The sequence below is a fragment of the Canis lupus genome, chromosome 8 (genome assembly GCF_048164855.1).
Source record: "Canis lupus baileyi chromosome 8, mCanLup2.hap1, whole genome shotgun sequence".
NCBI classification, from domain to species: Eukaryota; Metazoa; Chordata; class Mammalia; order Carnivora; family Canidae; genus Canis; species Canis lupus.
The window spans coordinates 62,071,171-62,095,081 of record NC_132845.1 but is presented as its reverse complement, the minus strand read 5'-3'; the positions used below and the strand labels follow the sequence as shown (position 1 = coordinate 62,095,081).

At 55.8% G+C, this 23,911-nt stretch overlaps 1 long non-coding RNA gene across 2 annotated transcripts; it reads left to right on the top strand.

Annotated features, from left to right (window-relative positions):
• Positions 1 to 446: 446 nt before the first annotated feature.
• Positions 447 to 3,205, top strand: LOC140637663 (uncharacterized). Of its 2 annotated transcripts, none has more exons than XR_012034725.1 (2): positions 447 to 506; positions 1,050 to 3,205. It is a non-coding gene; the product is annotated as an uncharacterized lncRNA (long non-coding RNA). The 2 variants fall into 2 exon arrangements; XR_012034726.1 differs by having other exon boundaries at positions 449 to 495.
• Positions 3,206 to 23,911: the final 20,706 nt, after the last annotated feature.

Genomic DNA, 23,911 nt, shown 5'->3' with positions numbered 1-23,911 from the left:
GGGGGCAGGAAGCTCCCTCGGGCTGCTAGGGACAGATTGGAGGGGCCCACATGGCCACAGGGGCATGAAGGAAGCTGTTGCGGGTGGACACGGGGACTCAAGAGTGTGTCCTGTCCAGGCTACAGGATGTGGTGGCTGGGTAGTCAGCAGGTGTGATGGTGTCTGTGCCCATGCCACGTGTCCAGCCTGGGGAGGGTGGGGTCCTCCCAGCCACAAAGCTGGGTGAAGGTCCGCATGATGCTGCGCAATCAGCAGGCCTTCCCTACCCCCGCCTCACCCCCTCGCTCACACTGTCCACACCCCAGGTAACACTGTCTACTGGTAATTCTCCTGATCCCTTTATCCTGTGCTTTAATAAATAATTTACCTGAATTATTCACATGGAAATTTCAACATTATTAAAAATTAACCAACTTAAATGAGTCCATGGTAAATAGCTAGGGTGGCTCTTCGGAGGACAGGAAGCAGCCCCCAGGCAGCGCAGCAGGACAGCAGGTGCAGGGCAGGTGCATGGCAAGTGCATGGGGAGTGGGGGCGGGTGGGGCTGGGCAGGTGCCCTCGGGGCATCAGAGGGGCAGCCAGGAGCCAGGGGGCTGCGTGCCCCCCATTCCCCACAGGCTGAACAGCCTCAGCGAAGAGTCCTCGTCTTTCTGGACCTCTGGCACAATGGGGTGACCCTGCCAAGCTCCGAGGACTGCAGGGAGGGCTTTGAGAGGAGGGAACCAGCAGCAGGGCATGATGGGAAACTTGGGGGTCAGCTTCCAGCCTGGAAGGTGGGCAAGTACTCCCTGCTGGGCTGGGTGGTGCAGAGAGGAGCTCCCTGGGCCAGGTGGGCTTCCTGGCTCGGTGCCCCTGGCAGCTGCAGGGCCTGGCTTCTGAGAACAGTGCATAGGTCAGCACACGGGGGGAGGCTGTGAGCACATTTCCAAGTGCTCCCGTCAACAAAGACCAAATACCAACGTGTCTTGCATTGAGGCAGGTCAGCACACTCCAGCTACCCATTCACCAGAAATATGTGTCCTATTTAGTTGTATTTATGTTTATTACAGGGTCCAGGAACTCTGGGAGTTCAAGTCCCTGAGCGAGCTTTACTGATCATCTTCACTACACAGAGGTTTGGATTGGACAGGGCAGCGCAGAAACCCCTGTCATGCAGTGGGATGCAGGGGCAGCTCGAAGAACCCCAGCTGGAAGTCACACATGCCCACCACACTGCAGCAATGCCACCCTCATCCATAATCTCCAGCTGTTTGGGGCCTTGAGTGCCACTGTCCCTACGTCAGAGGAGGAGAACACAAGTGACAGTTTCCCGTGCCAGAGAGGCCCGAAGCCAGAGTCTAGACCTGAGTGTCTCATTCCCACCCCACTGTTCTCTCCTGGGCCCATCCAGAAATGGCTCCCAAGCCCAGGTGCTGGCTCTCAGTTGGGACTTTAGAGCAATCTAAAACAAAATCCCCGCAAGCTTTTTGTAGAAATTGGCATGCAGAAATGCAAAGGTTAGAGAATAAAAAAACTTTGGAAAAGAAGAACAAAGTTCAAGGACTAATACTTTGTGGTTTTTAAGACTTCTTGAAGTGCTACAATAAAAAATAGTGTGAAATTGGTATAAGGAATAGACAGGTCAGCGGAACAGAATAGAAAACCCAGACATAGACACACAGACATATGCAGGCAACTGATTTTTGACAAAAATGCAACGGCAAGTCAGTGGGGAAAGGATGGTTTTTCAACAAATGGATTTTCAACAAATCCGTAGGCCAAAAAAAAAAAAAAAACCCAACAAAAACAATAAAAAAGAACTATGATTCATACCTCACACCACATATAAAAATTAAGTCAAAGTGGATCACAGACCTAAAAGTCAGTCCTCAAACTATAAAACTTGTAGAAGAAAACATCATCTGGATGTTTACAACAATCAAATTCTAAGACATTTTTATATGGGACGCCTGGGTGGCTCAGTGGTTGAGCATCTGCCTTTGACTCAGGTTGTGATTCTGGAGTCCCAGGATCAAGCCCCACATTGGGCTCCCTGCATGGAGTCTGCTTCTCCCTCTGCCTGTGTCTCTGCCTCTCTCTTTCTGTCTCTCTCATGAATAAATAAATAAAATCTTTTTTTAAATGATGTTTTTATAAAGATAAAATACTTGTAAACTTGGGGTAGGTAAAGATTTCGCAGATATGACATCCAAAGCATGATCCATAAGCTAAAATATTCATAAACCGGATTTTGTCAAATTTAAAACTCTTCTTTGAAAGACACGAAGGGAGCAGAGTAACAAACCATAAACTGGAAGAGAATCTTTGCAAATCATACACCTGATGAGAGATTCATATCAGAACATATAAAGAGCTCTCAAAACTCAACAAAACAAAAACAGTCAAGTATTTCAAGAGTAACTTCCCCCAAGAAAATGTACAGATGGCAAACAAGCGCCTGGAAAGATGCTCACCACCTGCAATCAGTAGGGGAATGCAACACCTGTGCTGAGACACCCTCCACACCTCTTAGAGCGGCTAAAAACAGGAAGATTGCCCACAGCAAATGTTGACGAGGATGTGGAGGGAATGGAAGTTCTGGGCGCTGCTGGCAGAAATGGGACGTGGCGTATCTGCTGTGGAAAACAGTCTGGTGGAGCTTAAAATGTCAAATACGTGCCCACCTGGCAACCTGGCCTGGTATTTACCCAAGAGAAAGAAAAGCATTAGTCCACATGAAGACTTGTACACAAATGCTTGTGACAGCTTCAAGACTGACGGAAACCGGAAGCGTCCATGGACAGACTGGCAAACAGATTGCGGTATATCCATTCAGCAGCATTCTGCTCAGCCACGAAAAGGACGGAGCGATTGACATGTGCAAAAATATGGATGAACCTTGGGGTTTTTATCTGGAGGGAAATAAGCCATACCAGAAAGAGGTATATATTCTGTCCATCCAGGTGAAATGGTAGAAAATGCAAACTGATCTATAAAGACAGAATAGGTTAGAGTCGCCTGAGGCTTAGGGCAGGGGATAGGGAGGTGAGGGGGTGGATTGCAGGGTGCTCCGGGAAACCTCTGGGGTGAAGGATGTGTTCTTTGACTTGAACATGGTGATGGTTTCACTGGCGGGGGGTACTGTAGTCAAAATATTTAAATATGGGAAATCAATTACACCTTGGTAAAGCTGTCATGAAAATTAAAAATTAAAATTATGCAGGAACACCTGGGTGGCTCAGTCAGTTAAGCGTCTGACTCTTGGTTTCAGCTCCGGTCATGACCTCTGGGTCATGGGATTGAGCCCCATGGTGGGCTCTGCACTCAGTACGGAGTCTGCTTGTCTCTCTGCCTCTCTTCCTCCCCCTGCTCTCTCTCTCTCTCTCATAAATAAATAAAATCTTTAAAAAAGAAAGAAAATATGCATATTTGTGTTCAGCCAAGTGGGGTGGCCTGAGACTCTGCATTTCTAGCCAGCTCCCAGGACCAGCCCACCTGGCAAGTGACTGTCCCACTGTCCCTGTTCAAGCTCCATGCACCACCCTGTGTCCTTGATGGCACACCAGCCTCATCCTGCACCCAGTCCACACTCACAGGATCTCCAAACGTGCCCTGTGAGCCTCCTTCCACCAGGGAATCTTGTGAAGTCAACATTTCGAACAGTCCAGGCAAGGTGCTGGTCATACACGCCTCCCTCCACGTGGGTCTGTGTGCTCTTTCCTCCTGCTGCGGGGACGTCTGTGATGCAGGAGGGGACCTGAGTCACCGGGGGACAGACGCCAGATGATGGGAAAACTCCCTTCCCCTTCACACCCTGTTTATTTACCGGTGACTCTCGCTCCAATCAGTTGTTTCTGTGGGGTGGCCAAGGTCAGTTCTCGAGTCCCACTATCCTTCCACACGTGCTGTCTTTCTGTAAGGCTCTCCCTCCCCGGCTTATTTATGCACGTGTGCCGGCAGTGACTGCGGACGCCTTGCTCAATGTGCTATGACCCATCGCCCGTGTCCATCAGGGCTGGTCTTTTTCTCTGGGGCCCCTGGCCGGACTTCCTCGGAGCCCCAGCCAGGTGCCCTACGTAAGAGGAGCTTTTTGTAAACTGGGATCTGTTTGGGGTGGCTGTGTGCCCATTCCCACTCCAGCGCCTGGCTCAGTGCACAGTAGGGCTCTCACAGTGGGAGGCTGGGTGCCTGGACGCCAGGGCCTCACACAGTGGTCGCCTCTTGCCAAGGCTCAGGCCACGGCCGGCAGAGCCTGTGGGTGACGACACAGGTCCCAGTGCCCACGTCTGCCGTGCTGCTCAGAGCCTCCCCTCTCAAGCTGCAGTGCTCCTCCTGAAGCTGCCATCAGGGTGCAGTATGGCTAAACTTGGGGCTCACGTGGTCCTCTTCTCGGGCCCCAAAGGTCACAGGTGGGAGTTAGGCAGGCACAGGCCAGGGCGACCAGGCGGGCACTGGGGCAGAGTTCCCTCCTTGTGGGGACCCTAAGAGCAAGGGTCCTGCACCTCCCTCCTTCTGAAACCGACACAGGAGGATGAGCCAGATGCCAGGCCCTGTGGTGCTGACCTGTGTGCGGTGCTCCCGCCCAGAGCCGGGGGCTCTGCAGACACACGGCACCTTGTGACACGTAGCCCCCGGACCAGGCCAGGAGGGAATGTTCTCGCCCCATCTCACAGGTGGGGCAGGGCTGTGGGGCAGCAGAGTGGGAGCGTGGAGCATGGTTCTGGGGTGAAGGGGGTGCTCTGCACCCGTGCCGGCCAACAGCAATGTCAACATGAGCCACAGGTGTCATTTAAACTTACCAGTGGCCTCGTTCAAAGAGCAAAACGGAACACTGACGTTGATTTCAATAATCTATTGTATTAACTCACTGTGCTCAAAATGTCACTGTTTAACACAGAATCGCTATGGAAATCATTAGTGAGATAGTTTACGTCTCTTCCCCAGACTGTCTGGGAACCCTGCTGTGCACTTCCCACACCCGGCTCGCATTTGCCCGGACCGGCCGCGGCCCAGGCGCTCGGTGGCCCCGCGTGGCTCGCGGCCGCTGTCCCACCTCGACTGCGCTGGTGCCTCACCAGTGTATACAGTTGTCAAAACTCATCGAGCGGTATGCGTAAAGGGGGAGCGTTCCACGGCGTATAAATTATACTTCAATACAATCGACTAACTGTAGAATTAAATGAAATTGATTGATTTTGATTAAATAGGAAATTGATTAGATTTTCCAGATGAGGCCTGCTGTGGGGAGGCAGGTGGGCAGGGAGTGCCGCAGAGCCGGCAGGTGGAGGCGCACGCTGGGAGCTGCCGGGGCCTCCTGCTCGAGCTGCCGCCCGCCCGCCCGGCGGAGACGCGGGCAGAAGCAGGACTTAATTAAACTGGGCCCGGCCGCACCACACCTGGGGCAGGACGGCCAGGCGTCCAGTGTGCAGCCCCGGGGACGAGGGCTGCTGCTTAACCTGCTGGCGGGCTGACTCTAAGTTAATAAAAGCACATCTGAGGGATGACCCCGGAGCCGGCGCTGCCGTTCCCCTGAAGGCCGCGCAGGCCCCTCATAAAAGGTTATTAAGGAAAGTAAATAACTCAGGGGGGTGCGCTTCCTGGCCATCCCAGCCTGGGCGAGGGTGAGGGCCTGGAGCCTGGCCACTTAATTAAGGTGTTGGGAAGGGGTGGGTAGGCTGAAGCTGGCTTGGAAACTGGGGTGTACACCTGGGGAGAGGATGTGGGTCGGGGCAAAGTCGGGGTCCCTCTGGGATGCAGGAGCAAACTTACCCTGGTGAGGGCCCGCTCTCCATGTGGGGGACACTGTGGTCGCTTGACATGTGGTAGCCAGTGCACAAGGACAACAGGCCACAGCAGCTCCTCTGACAGGAGAGACCTCCCTCCCTCTTCACCTTTGACCTGGGAACTCCTAAGGTGGCAGGGGGGTCACTCAGGCTTTGTGTCCTAGAGGACCCTCTGGAGCTGTGGGCAGGATCCTCCATCTCTGAGTGGGAGCTGCAGGGAGACGGGGCATCCTGGGCCCAGGGGCTGCCCCGTGTGACCTGCAGGGTGCACGCTCATCTAGCCTTCATTTGCTCACCTGTAAATGGTGAAGTGTCACCACCGTGATGTGTGACAGACACAGCCCAGGGCCTGACCAGCACACCGTGCATCCTATCACTGTTCTGGAGAATGCTCTGCAAACTATAAAGAGCTGTGCACACATATGGAGGTGAATAACTAGAGCTCTTGTGATGCATGGTGGAACCCCCAAACCTGGGGGTTAAGCCTCTCTCTGCTCTGGGCCAGCTTGGGCAGAGGTGAGCACCTGGTTCCCCACATGGGTCCTGGCGCAGCACAGCAGGGGTGCTCTTGACCCAGAGTCTGGCGTGGAGAGGCCCAGGGACCCCCATCCCAAAGCCACTCCAGCGGTGGTTTTAAAATCCATCCACAGGGATCCCTGGGTGGCGCAGTGGTTTGGCGCCTGCCTTTGGCCCAGGGCACGATCCTGGAGACCCGGGATCGAATCCCACATCGGGCTCCCGGTGCATGGAGCCTGCTTCTCTCTCTGCCTGTGTCTCTGCCTCTCTCTCTCTCTCTGTGACTATCATAAATAAATAAAAAATAAAAAACAAATAAAAAATAAAATCCATCCACAAAGAAGTGGAGACTGAGTCCCTTTCCCTTGGGTGTGGGCTGGATTCAGTGACCTGCATCTAATGAAGAGAATGTGGCAAAACAGTGTGCAGTTTCTGGGTCAAGGTCCTAAGAAGCATTTCCACGAAGCCTCTCCCCCTTGTAACACTTGCTGGTGGAAGCCAGACTCCACGTCGTGAGAAGCCCAGGAGGCTCAGGGAAAAGTCCTGTGCCAGAACCGATGCCTCCTGCCCATGGCGGGAGGGCCCTGCGAGGTGGCCCCAGGGGACACAGACCCAGCCCCCTGGCCTGTGCCTCTCGAGGGACCCAGGCCAGAACCGCCCAGCTAAGCTGCTCGCCTCGACCTGCCCTGCATGAGGGAATGGCTACACGATAGGTGTGTGATGTTTGGGGCTGCAGGATTTGGGGAATTTGTTACACGTGAGAGATGACCTGCCTCCCTTCTCTCCAGCCGGTTGCACCACCACACGGTACTGGTTTCACCCCCTTGGGAACACCGGCACCAGAGGGCTTTTATGACAATATAATACTTGGGAAGAAATCTAACAAAAGAAGTGCAAAGCTTGTGCTCTGAGACTTCGAGACACTGTTGAAGACAATGTCAGAAGGACACTCCGTGTTCACAGATTGGAGATGATGTCAGCGCTCCCCGCTTTCTATGGGTTCACTAAATCTATATCAAAATCCTGGGTCTAGGGCAGCCCCGGGTGGCTCAGCGGTTTAGCGCCGCCTTCAGCCCAGGGTGTGATCCTGGAGTCCTGGGATCGAGTCCCACGTCGTGCTCCCTGCATGGAGCCTGCTTCTCCCTCTGCCTGTGTCTCTGCCTCTCTCTCTCTCTCTCGCTCATGAATAAATAAATAAAATCTTTAAAAAAAATCCTGGGTCTTTTAAAAAACATTTTGCAGAAATTAACAGGCTGATCTTAAAAGTCATATGGAAATTCAAGGAGCCCAGAATCATCAAAACAATCTTGAAAAAGAACAGAGTTGCAGCCCTCACATGTCCTGATTTTAGAAGCTATCACCAAACTGCAGTGATCACGACACTGAGGCACCGGCACACAGATGGACATGGGGCTCATGGGAACAGAACTGCGGCCCAGAGTAACTCGTACTCTTGCTGTCCATTGGCCTCTGGCGAGGGCGCCAAAACCATCCAATGGGGGAAAGAACAGTGTTTTGAGCAAACCGTGCTGGGACACCAGACGTCCATGTGCAAGAGGGAAGCATCCCTCACCACCTATAAGAAAAATGAACTCACACTGTGTCAAGGCCTAAATGTGACCACGGAGCCTGTGATGGGCTGAAAAGAAGATGTGGGAGCAAGTCTCCATGACTCTGGGTGACACAGTGGTTTTTGGCTCTGACACCAAAAGCACCAGCAACAAAAGAAGAAATCAATCTATTGGGCATCATAAAAATTTACAACTTTTGTGTCTCAAAGGACGTCACTGAAGAAGTGAAAAGACAGCCCACAGAACAAGAGAAAATGCCTGCAAGTCATATATTTGATAAGGCGCTTGTACCTAGAAAATATAATAAAAAAGACAAGGGACCTAATTTTTTAAATGAGCAAAAGATCTGAATAGATATTTCTTCAAAGATGATACACAGGGATCCCTGGGTGGCGCAGCGGTTTAGCGCCTGCTTTTGGCCCAGGGCGCGATCCTGGAGACCCAGGATCGAATCCCACGTCGGGCTCCTGGTACATGGAGCCTGCTTCTCCCTCTGCCTGTGTCTCTGCCTCTCTCTCTCTCTCACTGTGTGCCTATGATAAATAAATAAAAAAAATTAAAAAAAAAATATGATACACAAATGGCCCATAAGCCACAAAAAGATGCGTCATGAGCTGACGGCTGATGCAAGCCAAAGCCACAGTGGGATATGACCTCACACCCGCTAGGGTGGTTACGGTACACGAGACGGGCAAGTGCATCGTTGATGATGTCAAGTGGAGACTGTTCTGGCACTTTCTCACAAGGTTGGACACAGAGCCTCCAGGTGACCCAACAATTCCACTCTGAGACATGTACCTGAGAGAAAGGGGAGCACAGGTGCACACGGAACTGCACACGACTGTTCATAACATGTGAGTCACAATATCCGCAAACTGGGAACGACGCAATGTCCATCCGTGGATGAGTGGATACACAGCATGTGATCTGTCCGTACAACGGAGAATCATTCACTGCAGAAGGAAGGAAGGATAGATGCGAACTGAACATGGGTGGATCTTGGAGGTGTTGTGCTAAGCCAAGAGAAGCACATCACAGAAGACACCTGTTTCTACCACTCCTCTGCTTGAAGCTGGGGGCTCTGAGGGGGACACGGAGTGAGTGCCACAGGGAGAGGCTGCTGTCAGAGGGTTGGGGGGAATGAAGGTTTCCTGGAACCTGCAAAGTCACTGAAGCCACGAGACCATGCATTGTATGTGGGGGATGTGTGGTATGGGTATGCTATCTTGGTGGAGGTGTTAGAACCATGCACTTGTGTGTATGTGCACACATGCACATGTGTGTGCATGCAGGAGCGTGTGTACCTGTGTGTGCATGCACAAATGTATGCATGAGTGTGCATGCAGGAGTGTATGCATGCGTGTGTACACATGTGTGCAAGTGCAGAAGCATTGCACATGTGTGCACATGCAGGAGTGTGTGCGCATACAGCAATGTGTGCACAACTGTGTGTGTGTAGGAGTTTGTGCACATGTGTATGCAGGAGTGTGCGCATGCAGGAGTGTGTGCCCATGTGCACGTATGCATAGAGTGCTCTTTCCACTCTGCAGCTCCCATGAGGGGTCAGCCTCAGATGGACCACATCTCTGCGAAACTTTCTCCCCGTCCTGCCCTGCTTCCCTCAGCCCTGTGAGCCCCTCCTGCCCAAGGAGCCCTGTCACCTCATCTGCCCACACAGGGGCCTCCTGGGGAAAGGTGGCCAGGGAGGTCACCCCAACCGTGTGTGCACTTAGATTCGGGTTCCAGAGCATCTTCTCCATCTCGTCCTCAGATGATCTCAGATGATCTCTTCCACTGTCCCCACAGGATGCACGCAGACACCAGGTTCAGACAGGGCAAAGGGCAGGCACTCCCTTGGCTCTGGTTTTGGGCTCCAGAGCAGGAGCTGGACCAGGGCCTCAGATCTCAGGTGCTCCCCTGCCCCCTGACATGGGGGTCCCATGCCAGCTTGCCAGAGGACCCAGGGCAGTGCCCTGGGGCGCCCCCACCTCCCTCTGCACCCCCAGAGCCCACCCTGGAAATTCTGATGTGCTCTAAGGATGGACACTTCATGGTGTGAAAGCAGGGATGCCCACCTGTGCTGGGCATGGACCACCAAGAATTATCTCCATGATACTAACAGATGGGCCAGCTCAGTCAGGACTCCACTGCCCAGCCGAGGAGACGGCTCACGTAGGGGAAGGGTCTTGTCTCAGCAAGTCAGGGAGGAGCCAAGACCTGGACCTGGCTCAGCAGGTCCAGGGCCCTCATTCATTCCGTGGGATGCATGCCCCTCTACAGTGACTGCCCCCCACTAAGGGGGGGAGGCACCCGATAATCTGCAGAACAGCCGAGCCAGAGGCCTGGCTTATCGGGAAGACTGGCTTCACACTGACCTTGCCACCTCTCTGTGTGACCCAGAGGCAGCCTTTGGCTGCTTGGTCTCACTTTATCCACCAGTAACACAGCAGAGTGGGACCCCGGAGCCTCCTTCAGGTCTGCCAGGCAGGAGGAGCCAGGGCCGTGCAGAGCCCTGCCCGCCTCTCTTGAGGGGCCTGCGGCAGATGGAGCAAGGCTCTGGCTGTCTGGACCCCACCCAGACCCACCCATCTCCATCTCGTGCCTCAATTTCCTCACCTGGGAAAAGTGCTGTAAGTCACAGGAGCCACAGTAAGTGCCAGGAGCTACAGCGGGGTTCCTGCAGCCAGCACCCCCAACCTTTGGGAGCTGCTACGGTTCTCCGCCTGCCCAGCCTCTGGGCTTTCCCGGCAGCTCCAAGGGAAAGAGAACACCCTCCAGAACCGGCCACCACCCGAGGCCCGAGGACCATCCACTGCTTGGGCCCAGCAAGGTCCCTTCCCAGCACGGTCGACTTCGCCTCTGAATTAATCTAGGTTTTTAAGCACAATTAAAGAGGTAACCAAGGTCAGCAGTGCCTTTCAAACACAGTTTAGCACAAAATCCTAATGCAGGAATTACACAAATGGATATTGTCAATATAATGGATTCCCACCAATTGCGCTAAACAAGGCTGCATCAGGGCCGCGCGCCGAGTGCGGCGAGGGCTAATTCAGCGGCGCCCAGGTGGAGGCAGGCCGAGCACCGGCACCGCATCGCGGCTACCGCTCCACATTCATTACCGGGGAGCTTGTAACACGTTTCAGAGAATTCATTAGGGAAAGAAAACAGTAAAATTTGAAGTTATTTGTAAACCCGACGGGGAAAACATGCATCATTTTGCGGAAGGAAATGTGTCGATTCCAGACGGAGTGGACGTGGGGGGGAGTGGAGGATGTGGGAACCCGATGGGGGGGGCTCAGAGGTGGGGGCTGGAGGCTGCAGGACTGTGGGGGGCTCAGAGGTGGGGGCTGGAGGCTGCAGGACTGTGCGGGGCTAAGAGGTGGGGGCTGGAGGCTGCAGGACTTGTGGGGGGCTCAGAGCTGGGGGCTGGAGGATGCAGGACTTGTAGGGGGCTCAGAGGTGGGGACTGGAGGATGCAGGACTGTGTGGGGCTGAGAGGTGGAGGCTGAAGGCTGCAGGACTGGGGGTGCTCAGACGTGGGGGCTGGAGGCTACAGGACTGTGGGGGGCTAGGAGGTGGGGAGGGGTGCCCTCATTTACAGATGCCTCACCTGGACCAGGGTGCCACAGTGGGGGTGCAGAGCCCCTGGAAACCTGCTTGGGCCAGCCACCCAGCTTCCCTGGGCTGGCCAGGAGAGGGAAAGCAAGTGGGTCAGGGTGAAACTCAGCCGGGTGGGTCTGGGGGCTCCGTGGACAGTGTGTGCTCAGGGCAGAGCCGCGGTGTGCAGCTGAGGCTGCTGACCTGTCCTGGAGCGTGAGCCCCGTACCCTAGGAGGGGCGATGACAAGGCCACGGTGATTGGCGTGAGAACGCAGAGCGGGGGCTGCACCAGCGGGCTGGAAGCCAGCAAGGGGAGCTCTCCAGCAGGCCCGGTGGGGACCCTGTCTGGGAGCATCAGTCAGAGCTCTAGCTGGGCTGCTGCCCTCCGCCAGCCTGGGAGCACAGGCCAGGGACGGAGATGTTTGGGGGTGGGAGTGGACGGTATGGGGCCCCAGAGGGTGGCCAGGACAGCACTGATGAGAAAATGCACTCAGTGGGCTCTTCCTTCACCGCCCGCCCCCAAGAGCTCCCCTGGGGCAGAAGGGCCCTCAGGCGACGTGCAGTGGCCGCTGCTGGGGTGACCAGCCAGCCTTGGCTCTGGGCAAGGGGACAGGCTGAGGCGAGCAGCATCCACCCTCTGAGGTAGAACTGCTGGCCTGGGTTTTTGGGCATCGGGAGCGACCTATGCCCTGAGCTCTTCAGGGTGGCTGCCCGCGGGTGGTGACCCTTTGAGGCTGTCACCTGGCCCCACTACAACGGGATCTTCTCCCAGGCTGGCCCTGAGGCCCCCAGGATTCCCAGCTTTGGGGTACCCCCACCATGGGAACGGGCCAGGTGGAGGCTGCCCCTTCCGGCCGGGGTACAGAGGTTAATGGAGGCAGTGGGCTGGGGAGGTGAGACGTGGAGGGGCCGGCCGGGAGGAGCCCCGTCTCTTCCGGCCAGATCAAAGCTCAGGGGTTTATGAGCCTTGGGGGTGGCAGCTGGAACGGCATGGGGGGGTGGGCTGGGGGCTGGCGCTAGGATCCCAAGGATGAGCTGGGCGGCAGGCCGGGTCCCGGTCAGGGCACCAAGTGTGCCGGGTGCTTAACTCTCCCACGGCAGGCAGACTCGGAGGCTGGCTCCCCCCTGGACAGAGGGGAGACTGAGGCTCAGGGCCAGATGACTCGCCCAAGGCCACTCGGCTGGCCAGCGGCCATGCCAGGATTAGACCAGGCCCGGGTGACCCCGCAGGCTTCCTGGACCCCGGTGGGGGCTGCCCTCCCTTTCAGTGGGCGGCAACAGGCAGCCAATGTGTAATTTACGGGCATAGGGGTGGTAGAGAGAGAGGGCCTGCCTTGCCTGGGCCCCTGACCCCAAGGAGCTGCAGGGTCCCCCCTGGGCCCTGCGCTGGAGGTGACCTGTTAGGGGGCACCCCCCCACCTCCCCACCCCTGCCTGAGCCTCTCCTCCCTGTCTCTGTCTTGCTCCCTCCATCCAGCTGCTCCCCACCCCTGCCCGGGGGCATCAGGCCCCTCTCAGGTCCTGACTGTCCCTCTCTGGGTCCCAAGGGCCCCGCGTGGAAGGTGGGAGTGACTGGCGCCGGGATGCCGCGGCTCCGTGCCAGGACCCAGCTCCTGCCCACTCCCACCCAGGCTGTGCTGCCCACCTCTGTCTGTCCTCATGGCAGCCCCGACAGGCAGAGGCAGAAACAGAGCAAGCCCATGGGGACCCCCTCCTCTGCTTCCTCTTCCCATCCCTCGCCACCTCCTCCTCGTGGCCCTGACCCACCAAGCTGCCGCCTTTCTGCACCCCGAGCCCTCGCCTTGCCCTCTGCCAGAAGCGTCCTCAGCAGGACTGCCCTTCCCCGGCCAGTGAGCACGGCCTGTCCTGCTCACCTCCACCATCACCTCCTCCAGCTGGAAGGTTCCCCAAGCTGACCAAACTGTGGTGCTTGGTGCACTCTGAGGCTGGGTCTCTGGGACCCTCGTCGCCTGCTCATGCCCTCATAGGGCAGGCTGGAAGGGAAGACCCTGCCTTCCGAGGCTCGCTCAGCCCTGCTAGTACTGCTGTGTGACTCAAGCAAGGCCCTTGGCCTCTCTGAGCACGTGGACACTGCACTGATGCTGCCCACAGCTCTTCTGGGCCAGCTGTTAGTGTCACCCCCACATCACGGCTGGGGAAACCGAGGCTCAACGCAAGGAAGCCACTCCCCGTCCTGTCCTCCTTCCCTGCCAGGGCCACCCACCGGTGCTTTCCAAGGGTGGATTTTAATTAAGCCAGTTTGTAATTACCTTGCTGCATCCCTACTTAATAAAACTCGAGGGAGTTTAAATTTTTTTGCCTTATTTAAAAATTTCATCACTGCCTGCCAACATGGGGGAGAGAGGTCCTCACTGAGTCGGCCCGTGTACCTGGCTGTGGGCTCAGGAGGGGCCTGGGGGGCCGGCTGGCAGAGAGGGGCAATGGGCAGTCCCCATGCCAGCCCATGTTAGGTGTCTTGCCCCACCTGGCTGTCACCCTGACTGGGGACTACCTGCCCCAGGGACAGTCCCCGGGGTCCCAGGCTCTCCCTCTCCCACCTGATAAGCCCTGCCTGCCTCCAGGAGACAGGGAGACAGGGAGACTCAAACTCAAGAATGCTGGTTCGGCTCACTTTGTCAGTGGAGACACAACACGTGCAAAGGTCCAGGGGCTTTTGGGGAGTGGGTGGCAGGGCGCTCAGTGAGAGTGGGGGTGTGGCCAGGCTCAGCCACAAAGGCAGGAAGGGGCTGGGTCGAGGTGGCTGCTCCTTGAGGTAGCGGTGTGTGCTCTCCTCTTGAGCCAGGTGTTCTGAGGACCCACATGCTAGGGCTGCTCACTCCCCACATGGGCTGTGGGCTCACCTAGCTTTTTAGAATGTGGAATCTGTTATTGAATTGAAAGACTAGGAGAGTTCCCGTGAAACTTGCTTTTCTTCTTCTTGTGAAAACCTGGCAGGCCCTGCAGAGGGTAACATCAGGCTAGTGCTGAGAGATGGCTGCCAGGTATGTTGTCCAGGTCGCATATTTGGTCTGGCAGGGCTTCCTGTCACAGCACGGTTCTGCTGGCCCAACCCCCAGCCACTCCTGGGGCCTCAGCATGGAGTTGCTCCCCAAATCTGGGGGCCCCTCATGCTCCTTCCCCCAGCAGGTTGCCCGAGCTAGATAAAGGCTAGTGAATGGTACTCAGGGCACCCTCTGCCCTCCAGCCCCCATTCACCCCAACTCAGGCTAAGAGACCTTAGGGCAGCCCCTAAACTCAGTCTTTAGTGCAGCCCAAGCTGGGGACACAGCATTCCTGGCCTTGGGAGTTGAGGGGGCTGCCCTAGTCCAGGGGGCTCCAGGAGCTGCTTCCCTAGAAGGCCGTCTGTCCAAGACCCATGGTGACAGATTGACATAGCAGGTTAATAAGTGCCTCCCTCCCTCCTAAAAGCTAATTAAATATTAATCGGCCTGGTGAGGTCAGCAGAAATCGCTCGGCGGCAGTGAGATGCTTTTAATTAATTCTCCTGCGGAGGGTCTGGCTGAGGGGCCCCGTACGCCCCCTAGCTGCCCTCCACACCCGCCTGGCCTCTGCGCCCCTCCCTGCTGCCTGGCACCCCCTCGTGGACTCTCACCTCACAATACCCGGAGGAGGTGAGCACACTGCCCAGCACCCATGAGTTTCTGCCTCCTACACTCCTTCCCGGTGTCCCTGACAGGGCATGAGGCCAGGCACTGCGGCCCCCACTGCAGTCAGGTGAGCCCGGCGGGGGGCTCAGGACGACCCACGGAGCTGGGGGACCTGCGATGTGCCTGAGCAGAGGTGGTCGGGCATGGCTGGCCAGGCAGGCCCCGGTCTCCCTGCCTGTCCACCATCTGGTTACTATCAGAGAAGCCTTATTGAGGGAAGACACCTGAGTCCCCAGCAGGGGTGCTCACTCAAGTGGGCTGGGCGGGAAGGAGGCTGGGGCCCACACATCTGCCCCCACACCGAGCCTGACACCCTGGCGCCCACAGGAGGGTGGGCAGCGTCTGCAGGCCAGCACCACTGGCAGAGATGCTATAATGTGACAGGTGGGTCCTGGGCCTGCGTCAGAGACCTGATGGGCAGCCAGCAGCTCCCCTGACTGCAGGCTTCCCCGTGGCACTACCCCACCCTGGCTCAGCACACCTCTGAGAGGCTGTGGGCAGCCCTGCCTTTGGGTCTCTGCTCCAGTCCACACTAATTTTTTATTTATTTGAAAGTGGGGCTGGAAGTGGTTTCAAAGTGAGTCTGGAGTAATTAGGAGCTCCTGCTGATGGATCGCACTGGAGGGACGCGGGGATTATTTATTACCGAGTCACTTGCCGGAAAGGTTAGAGGCTGAGAAGTAATTATTTTTCCTTCCTGTCTCCCCGACCCATCCTCTCTGCTGGAAGGGGATATTTTGCAGGGGAGAGCAGTTTGGAGGTCTGGGACCGGGCCCTACCCCCAACCTCCAGGAAAGCTGGGCCCACAGGAGAGCCTTTGCCAGGAAGTTCCAGGGGGTCACCCCAGCCCTGTCCTAAGGGCCCAGCCAGGGAAAGACACCAACTCACTGGATGCCCCACCCTGTGTGGGGTTCTGGGGCACACCAAGGTACATTGTGGAGCCATACAGACACCATGGGAAAGCAGCCCAGGCAGCTGGCATGCAAAGGCCCTGGGGTGGGAATGGATTAGCAGCCTGAGGGCTGGAGCAGGGTAATGAGGCTGAGAGGGCATTGTAGAAGCCTAATGGTGCCAGGCCATGCTAAGGACCCTGGGCTTTATTTCAAATGTTTTGAGACATTTTTGGAGGATTCAGAGTGGAGAACATGTGACCTATACCCACTCTCCTCACCTGATCAGGGTGGGTTTTCAAAACTGTAAAACTCAGTAACCCCATACCTGTTCCAGTCTGGCCTAGGCTTACACTCACTGCCACTGTCTCTTGGAGCATCTCTCACCTTCAGGGAACTGCCTTGTGCAGCAATGTTGGATCAGAAGCCAGCAGTAACAAGGGGGCAGACAGCGCAGCCCAGGTGGGTTAAACAGAAGAGGGAGTTTGTTATCTTCTAGAGTTGAACTATCTGGGATAGGTGTCTTGCTTCAGGCACGGCTTGATCCAGGGCTCACATGTCATCACCAGGATTCATGTCTGAACTCTGATTTTTCTGCAATGGTGATTCTACCCTTAGCCATCAAAAATTGACTGAGGATTTCCATTTCCATCCAAGATACAGTAACAGGGAGTAGATTTATGTTCCCATCTGAAACAATTATTTAAAAAAACATACAAAATCCAAGAAGCAATGACTGTCAAGATATTGTGCATCGGGTATCAAAGGACAGAGATTCCTGAGAGATGGGGGAGAAACAAGCCATGCCCTGCCACTGAGAGAATTTCCAGACCATGAGGAAGAAAGGGAGAACCCAGGTGTGTCCTGGCACACTCCTGGAGTTGACGAGACAGAGCTCAGAGTCTGGGGGCACTGAAGTGGAATCTGCAGGACAGTGTACCAGAAAGGAGAGACCTCCAGAGAGAGAAAGGACACCCTGGAGATCTGCAGAGGGTCTCTTGAGTATCCAGGAGAGTGCTGACTATTGCATGCCTATGAGGAAATTATCCAAGAAAGAACCATCTGAAAGGATAAGAGAATGATGCTGGAGCTCATGCAGGACTGGGGAAAGGCCTCTTCCTAACAGCTGGACTCCCGATGGAAAAACTCGTCATTCTCACGGCCTTGGAAAGAATATTTAGGAAGGTCTAGTCACAATGGTGGGGAGTAGCATAGAACAGCCCCAGAGGCACAGTCAACAAAGTCAGCAAGGCTGTTGCCCCCTGACTTCACTACAATCCCAAAACATAGGTCAAGTACATTTACAGAAACACAAACACAATCTGGAATCAAAAAGGCAAAATTCACAGTGTCTGGCATCCAATCAAAGATGATCAGGTGTGAAAAGAAGCAGAAAAACACGAGTCACTGTGAGAATAATACTCAATTACCTAACACTGACCCGATGCTGGAACTCACCCTACGCTGGAAGGAACAGACAAAGGCATTAGATTAGTTATAACTATATTCCATGTCTATTCCAACAGAGACATGGAAGCTACAAAGCAAACAAACAAGACCCAAACTGAACTTTTAGTCTTGAAGACTATGATGTTCCAGATGAAAAGCTCCCCAGATAATATTACTAACAGATTAGACACGATGGAGAAAAAGATTACTCAACTTGAAGACAGTCATGGAAACTACCCAGAATGAGAAAACAAAGCATTGTTTTTTGTTTTTTTGTTTTTTTAGTGAAAAAGGTATCTTCTGCAAGACCACTTACAGTGGCCCAATGCATGTGTCGCTGAAGTCCCAGACAAAGCGAGCAAGGACAGAAAAGCTATTTGAAGACCTTTGGCTAAAAATTTGCCAAAGTTGGGGAAAACTGTAAATGCATACATAAAAGTTCAACGAACCCCAAGCTTAGAAGGCATGAAGAAAATGACAACAAGGCATGTCGTGGTCAAACCGCTCAAAAGCTGTGACAGAGGCAGCCCCAGGGTGGTCGGGGGAGAGCCACACATCTCCAGGGCAATAAAGACAAAAGCACCAGCAGGCTTCTCCCGGGGATTGCAGAGCAAGAAGATGGTGGAGCAACGTCACCAAGCCAAGCTGGAATTCTATACCCAGCGAAGATAGCTTCCAAAACTGGAGGTGAAACAGAGGTGTTTGCAGGCAGGAGTTGAGAGAATTTGCCTCCAGCAGGCCTGCAGCACAGGAGTTGTGGAAGACATCCTTCCATCCTTCTGGCAGAAGGACAGCAGACAAGTGTGAATCCATGCAGGAATGACAAGCCCTGACATCTATAACCACGTGTGTAAACAGGAGATCTTTTTATCACCACCTGCATCTACTTAAACGATCATCGACTGCTCAAAGAGAAATAACCATATCTTGTGGAGTTTACACCACGTATATAAGGACCATGTGTAATAATAATAGCCTGAACACCATAAGGGTGAATGGAAGTAATTGTATGATCGCTATTGTAAGGTTCTTCTGTAAAAACTATCCAAGAGAGGGTATCGGTGTCAGCATTCTGCATTGCAGCTGAGGCCAGATGCCACTAGCAAGGAAAACCAGGTGTAAGGCACACTGTGCCATTTCCTGAAACTGCATATCAACCTACAATCATCGCTAAATTAAAAGCTCAATTTAAAAATTTCAAATTTAAAATTCTTAATTAAAAAATCAGTAAAAATGAATGGAAAAGGCTATGATGAACAAAATACCTAAGTGTTAAGTAAAGACAGGCTCGGGAGGGGAAGAACTGAGAGGGAGGGAGAGCGAGCGAGTCCAGGCCCTTCTCCCGACCACACCACTTCCAAGTATCTCCTGTCCTGACACTGTGAGCTCAGAGGACAACAGAAGCCTTGCTGGTGCCCAGCTTCTGTGTTTGTAAAATGAACATGAAAATCCCTGCTTCAAAAGATGGCTCATGTCTGCACAGCGGGACCCCATCGAGCCCCACACAGGAGGGGTGAGGCTCCAGACTGTGATCTCAGTGACACGGGAGACCACGTATGGGGCAATTCCATTTGTATGAGATGTCCAGAGTGGGCAGACCCAGAGACAGAATGCAGATCGGGCTGCGGGGGCTGGGGGAGGCAGTGGGGAGGTACTGGGTATTCCTGGGGGTGGGAACTGGGGCCAGGTGGTGGTTGTACAACACTGTAAACAGACTAAATCCCGCTGAACTGTTCACTCTGAAATGACTAGTGGTTCATTTTGCTACATAAATATTACCTCCGATAAAAAGAAATGGTGGTTGGGGGGTCGAAACGGAGGAGGGGACATGTGTGACCCCACCTGGCTGGCAGCAGCTGGGACTCCATCTACAGTGCCACTCACATTACTGTCCCACAAGGTAACTCCCTTCAGTTATCCAATGTCTCAGCTCGTGTTCCCCAGGACAATCCCATCACTGGGCACACACCCCCACCCTGTTCTCCAGATAAGCCATTGAGGCTTGCCCAAGGTCACACAGTGGGGCTGGGACCCGGGCCCAGGTTCCCCATTCCTGGTCCAGCTCCTCCCGCACACCCCACAAGGTGATTGAATTGCACTCTTATTTTGAAGGATAATTGTCATGCAGTGTCATACTGGTTTCAGGCGTCCGACATACTATCCAGCAATTCCATGCATTATTCACTGTTCACCACCGTGCGTGTGGTCACCCTGTTTGCCCTTCAAGGGCAAGGGGCTTTCAGTGTGTGACCCTCAAATCATCACGATCGTGGTGGATTCAGGCATGGCAATGTTGGTGAATGTACGCCGTCACCAAGGGCCAGCACAATGCTGGGGGAGGAGACTAATAAGAGGTCTATTCTCGGGACGCCTGGGTGGCTCAGTGGTTGAGCATCTGCCTTCAGCTCAGGATGTGATCCTGGAATTCCTGGATCAAGTCCCGGATTGGGCTCTCCTTAGGGAGCCTGCTTCTCCCTCTGCCTGTGTCTCTGCCTCTCTCTGTGTCTCTCATGAATAAATAAATAAAATCTTAAAAAGAAAAAAAAGAGGTCTGTTCTCTCAGGTGTGAGCACGACTGGGCAGCGTGAAGCGCTCAGGAGCCTTGCTAGGGCTGGCAAGGCAGGCAGGCTGCCTGGACCTAGAGCAGCAGGGAGAGGGCAGGCCCACCTGAGGAAACAAACCCCAAACCAGAGAGCAAAAACCAGGGGTGAAGCCAGCATCCTTCCTGGGGCCCCAAGCAGGCAGGGAAGGGTGGAGCCTGAGTGTGGAGGGGTGTGCTCAGCCCTCCCATCCACAGCACCCCTGCCTCTCACCTACACACCTGCATGTGGATTCCCCTCCACCCCCACCCAAGCCCCTTACAAAGGGTCCTTTAAAACATCGACCACACAGTGTCACACATTGTCCTCCGTGAGCCTCCTCAGTGGTTCCCACAGTTCTGAGGACAAAGCCTGCTGTCTCTGCTGCAGCACTATGCGTGCGAGGCCCCGACCCCTCTGCTCACTCGTGTCCATAACCCATCCTCCCACTCATTGCACCTCCAGGTAAGTTCTCCTGCCTTCTCTCCTGCCTCAGGGACTTTGCACTGGCTGTTCCAGTCACTGGGACTGCTTTTCCCTGCCCCCCCCTTCAGGTCCTGGCTCAAGCAGGGCAAAGCCCTCTCTGTGTCCTCCATACACGTGCCCGGCATGCCCTGAGGAAGTCAGTGGGGGCAGGAGTCAGGTGTGCTTTGTTCGCCGCCCCCAGCACAGAGCCTGGTGTGGCTGTAGAAGACATGAGTCAGCATGAGTGAGCGAGTGCTCAGTATCTGGGGCCACACTGGGCCTCAGCGGCAGACCACAGGTGCGGGGCCCTGGCTCCAGCTGGCCCTCCGCGGCCCTGGCTTCGTCCACTGATGGCCCACCTCCTGACGGTGGGCGAGGCCCCGGGAAGGGGAGCAGAGAGCTGGCCTGCCTCCTGAGGGCCCCAGGGGCTGGCGGGGCAGTGGGGGTGGCTTGGAGAACTGCCACCGCTCCAGGCTGCTTGGCTCTTCTGGCCTCATTCACCCTGCCTGTAAAATGGGCACAATCATGACCTCCCCTTGCATCGCTGACCCTTGTGCACTGAGCCCTTTGGGCCTGTGACCTCCCCCTGGAATCCCAGCTACCAGGCTCCCTGGGGGTGAGGAAGGGGAGGAGGAGGGTGGCCCTGCTGACCTGAGGACCTCCTTTGGCTCCAGGGAGACACAAGGCAGCCGGGGCAGGAGAGTTGGGCAGAGGCCCAGAGGCGCAGGCCCCTCCCGCCACCCAGCATCTGTACCCCAGCAGTGGCTGTCTGTCCGTCTGTCTGTCTGCACGGGGCGGCCTGCCCAACCGGGCTGGCGGGCGGCTGCAGGGCGCGCAGCTGCTTGCTGGGCCTTGTCGGGAACCAAACACGGTAACTGTTTAACGATTGAACCACACTAATGAATATTGGGCCAGATATTTTCGAGGCCTGTTCCGACTGATTACTTGGAGAGCTGAGTACGCCTCCCAATTACCCAGGCAATTAGGCGGCTAATTAAACACTTACCCTTCGCTTCATAAACAGGCGCGAGCGGGTGGGAGCAGCGCTGGCTCGGGCGCCTGCGGAATACTGGCTGTCGGAGCCCCATGCGCGCCCCCGGGTCTCAGCTGCCCTGCGGGCAGGCCGGCCCGTGGTCAGATGAGCGGCAGGACCGGCACCCAGGCTGGAGGGTGTGTCCTCGTTTCCCGGGCGGAGTCTGGCCTTCTCCACTCTGTGGCTGCCTCCCGCTCCAGGGACCCCTCCGCCTGTCCTGGCTCTGAGGCCCTCTGCTTGCTGACCCTGGGGGTCCTACTCCCGCCTCCTGGCCCTGACCACTGCCCGAGACCACCTCTCTCTTCCCCCGGCCACGCTTTGCTGCTCTGGCAAAGGCTGCTTCCATGTGCTCGGAGCCCAGCCAACAGGCCTCCCCGCCAGAGTGATTTTTCTGGAAAATCTGACCGTGTCAGGTATGGTGGTTGTAAAACATGGCCCCCCAGTTGTTTTCATATCCCTCTCGTCGAGGGGTTTCTATCGGCTCCCTGTAAATTGGGCCGGTTTGCGACAGCTTCAGGCAGTTGATGCTGTGTGCCTCCCCAGACCGGCTCGATAAGGCAGGCAGCTCGGCCCTGCTTCTGGAATGTGTGTGCCTGAGGCCTGGAGCCCACCACGCTGCACACACGTGCACGCATACACACGCACCTGCAGACACAGCCTGGGTCCACAGACCTCTCCTTCCGCTCTTTGTTCTTCTCAGGGCGCACCTTGTTCATTTGGTCGTGGCCTGTGTCGCCACCGGTTCACGGCCCAGCTGGGAAGGGCCCTGCAGCACCCAGCTCTGCCCAGGCTAGACACTGGGAGCTGCTCAGAGAGTGATGCCCACAGAGGAAAGAACGGGGGGTGGGGGAGTGGGGGGGCGCGTCCCAGAGGCCAGGGATCATGCCTCGCACTCACTGAGGCAATCACAGACGCATAGGGCCTCTGCTCCAGCCTGTGGCACATGCACACAGACACACCCCTTCCCATGGGAGCCTACCGAACAGGACGGGGTGCAGGGCAGGTATGGAGCAGTCTACTGTGGGGGGCAGCTTGGTGACCACTTCAGCTCCACCCAGGCCTGGAGGGAGGGTATGGGTACACATCATGGTCCCAGGAGCTCTGCTTTCCCTCCTGTCCCACAGACCCCGTTCCTGCCCCCGCATCTGACTCCCTTCTGGGGATACATCCCAGGCCTTGCAGGACACCGGAAGGACTCAGAATGCTGTCCCTACCTGGATCCCAATGCCACCTGGAAAGGCTGGGCAGGTGGGGGGATGTGTTCCCCAGCCTCACAGCCCCCTCACCCTGATTTACAACCAAGGCAGGAAGCCCCTGGAAGCTGGACTGAGCCCAGTCCCAGCAGGGACAGGCTGCCTGGCCCCCAGAGAGTGTGGCTCTCACCATGCCCAGAGACACCACGGGGCAGACAGGAGGGGACAAGGACAAACAGGCTGGGACCAGCATTCAGGGGCCCCTGCTGCCGGAACAGAGCGCCAGGTGGGGGCCTCAAACCAGCACACTCTGGATCCTCCCCCTGTTGTGGGGCCACTAGTGTGAACCCAAGATGTGCAGGTTGTGCTCCCTCGAGGGCTCCAGGGGAGGGTCCTTTCTGCCTCATCCAGCTCCTGGTGGTGATGCCAGGCTAGTGGCTATGTACCCTGCCTGTACCTCTGCCTCCATGACCTCTTGGTGGCCTCTTCCCTGCAAGTGTGTCCGCATTCCCCTCCTCCGTGAGGACCCCACGATGCTCCAGTGTGACCTCAACTTAACCATCACAGCCACAGAGTCCCTGCTCGCAAGTAAGGCCATGTTCGCGGGTACCAGGGCTTGGACATAGACTTATCTTTAGAGGCACATTTCAACCCCCAGTAGCCACCCTTGCATTGCACACCCTTGGGCCAGGGCCGGTCCCCGCTACATCTGTTTCCACACACATCAGGCTAGGGAAGCAGGGCCCTGGACCCTTTACTGGGCATGCCAGGAGCTCTGACCCCAGCCTTGATGTCATGGTCAGCCCTGGAGTCCCCAGCCAGTCTCTCCTGTCCTGAAAAACCTGTCCCTTAGCTTTAGAACTCCTCACCTGGACGCCAGCCTCACACACCAGCCCACAGCTGGTCTCCTATCCAGCTTGGGAAACAACTAGTTCCACATTTCCAAGAGGCTGAGTGGGGCATGGACCATGGAGAGGCCTCCCGAGGAGCCAAGGAACAGAGGGCTGGCTGCGCAGGGACTTACTACCACCTCCTCCTCCAGGAAGAATGCCTGGCTTTCCTCCACACCACCTTGACCCCATCGCATGTCCAGCCCACCCACAGGAGGCAGTTCTGGCCATCTCAACCTGGCATTCAGGGCCTCCAGAACCACAGCCAGGGCCCCAGCTCTCCTGCCTCTGGGCCTT